Raw genomic sequence first — 3,018 nt, 5'->3', positions numbered from 1 at the left:
AGAGAGAGAAATTACCTTCTTTATGAAGTGGAGGAAGTGAAGAAAAAGGAGAATAGGAAGAGTATATAAATAAGTAAATAAAACGGGAATTTTATTGCAAAATCCGTCACCTCACTCGAAATTCGGGAAATTCATCGAAAACCACACTCGAAGTAAAAACCGCTGGATATTCCTGGTATCCCTCGAAAAATGAGCCCAGCATTTACAGAAGATTCACTGTAGCAATTTTGTTCCTCAGAGGCAACAAAAGACAATCTGTGTCGAGCAGGCATATGACAGACAATTCAAACATGCCCGCTGATCGCAGAAGAACTGCCGCTCTCTGGACTAAGGGGGGGACTATTGTTGGATATGGTCTGCGCCCAATATGCCACTCGGCCCAACAAGACAAATTAATTGTGATTTCGGCCCGACGAAATTGAAAGCAGGTCATTAACAATCCGCAAAGGGCAATCTCGGGAATTCACGGCTAAAACCCTAGGTAACCCTAGGTCAACAGTCCCCTATAAAAGGAGAGAGCATTTATTGAGATCAAGAGGGGACCCAGGGGACAATACCTAAAGAGCAATACTTTACATCGAAAACTGTTATTGTCTTTCCTATAATTTAGTCCTATTTTCAGTTCGTCACTTTTAGCTTGCTAGTTCGCTTGTGAACTAACGAGCTCGATCCCGACTTGTTTTAAGTGACGATCTCACGTTTTCCCCGATTAACAAAAGAATTTGCTTGCTCTTTCTCACAAAATCTTTATTTATTTAAGTTGTGCAATCCCCGGTACAAACATTGACCGAAGCTTGTCTATTAAGAAAGATGTTCAAATCAAATTATATTTTTAAGAAGTTGACAATAGAAAAAATCAACTAAGCATAACACAATTGATAAAATTTTAAACTCTATCTCGCTTGATGCCGTAGTTCTCGTGTAGAAATAGCTCACAACATCTACAATTGATCAGTTAATTTTATGTTCTTTGTAGATTATTTATAAGTCAATAGAAAAAAAAATAAGTTGACTTTCAAAAATAAATTATTAATAAATAACATAAAATATAACAAATAAAAAATTAATATAAAAAATACGAATGAATAAGAAATAAAAGTGAATCAATAGTTTAAAAAACCAGGTATGTAAAAAAACAATCAACAAAAATATAAGTTGAGTATTTCAAAATAAATCAAAAAGTAAATTTAGCCGATAGAAACGAAATATATGTCCACAATTTTAAAAATGATCTTAATAAAAAGTTAACTTAGAATAAAATAATTGATAAACAAGTTGACAAAAAAAATTTAATTGATAAATAAAAATTAACTCAAATATATTAATATATATATATATATATATATATAATCATAGACAAGGGCTCAGACTTTCCTTCACTTCACCGAGGTATTGAAGTCAAATTCTGGTGACAATGTTGCTGCTTTTGCCGACGGAGATAGGCACCACCATACTTTTGATCCTCCTGGGTAAGCTAATTCTGGGTTGTTTATTAGTGTAATTCTAGATTGTTTTTCTTTTTTATTCTATATCTTTGTGATTTGGTTGTGCATACTCATTATGCAACAGTTTGGGTATGATGAGAAAGAAGATCCCATCCCACTTGGTAAGTTACATGAGGTATGAGCAAATGTGGTTGAAATGACGGCGGCTCAGCGTCATGCTGTGCGTATTCAGTGTTTGGATGCTTTGGAGGATGTGACTGATGCAATAAATCAATGCACCCGTGAATAGGTCAGCCAACCATAACCAATTTGCTTTTACCCATGTTCTCTAATTTGTTTAGTCTTGTTGTGTAAAATGCTATTAATGTGGGGTTTATGACTGGTTTTTATCACAAAAATTTGTTTGGATGTTAATGCCAGCTTGTTTGTCTCTCTCTCTTGTTAATCCACATGAACACACATCAGGTATTTTTAATTCTTCGGCATCACCAAAGGCCAAAAAAAAAAAAAAAACAAATTCAAATAGATTGATCAATTTTACACTGAGTTTCCTAAGTTATACAAAATGTTATATTGCATGGTAATTGCAGTAAAAAAAAACAAAGTTATGTTAAACAGTTTATGTTAATTTTTGTATTTAATGGTTTCTAGATTTCTTTTTGATATAAACAAAAATGAGAATTTTGTAGTGTATCCTACTATATTAATTGTGAAGTACAAATATAAAACTAACCTTAAAATGTGTAAAAAATTACATTCAATTGTCATTAGAAAAACTTAATTAAGCTTAGTTAATTAATTAAATAAAGATAATTAATAAAAAAATAAAATACGCTGACATAGCAAATATAAAAAAATCTAGAAAAATAAAAAAAAATATATTTTCTCTCTCTAATAAATTGTGGATGAAAATTACTAAATATATTTTTTAAAATTATAAACCAATCAGAATTTCAAAAACTAAGATTTTTATATCCAAGTACACAATACACTACAAGAAATATTAGCATTGATAGCAGAAAAACATAGCGTAGTTTTCATAAATGCTATCGTTGATAAAAAAAAAAATGAGACTATATAATAGCGTTATAAAAACGCTAAACCTAAAAATGACTAAGCGGGCATCTAAATTTGGGAGTGGGAACCAAAAACCACGAAAATCGTAAATGTGTGTTAAAGGTTTTTCCTGTTTTCACCAAAGTTTTTTGATATATTGATTTCTGATATTCTAACACTGGTTTATTGGTTTTAACTTTCAACACAAGTCTTATATCAAGATCAATGGCAAGGCTGGCAAACGAAAATTTTGATTGCCTCTTCACGTTCTCACATGTTTTGGGTAATCATGAATTGTTGGTAGTATGTAAATATCAAGTATTTTTTTGTTGGTAGTCTGTAAATGCCAAGTTTTTTTTTTTTTTTAATATTTATGATATATGAGTAAATGTATAAATGTCTTGTTTCTATTTGTTCGGATTACTAAAGATACTTGAGAAAGTTTAACTACAATACTGTCATGTAAAGTTGTAAACTAAATATTCCAAAAATATCTGAAAGAACATATGTAAAATGG

Source organism: Camelina sativa, chromosome 8 (assembly GCF_000633955.1).
Source record: "Camelina sativa cultivar DH55 chromosome 8, Cs, whole genome shotgun sequence".
NCBI classification, from domain to species: Eukaryota; Viridiplantae; Streptophyta; class Magnoliopsida; order Brassicales; family Brassicaceae; genus Camelina; species Camelina sativa.
This window is presented reverse-complemented; position numbering follows the sequence as displayed.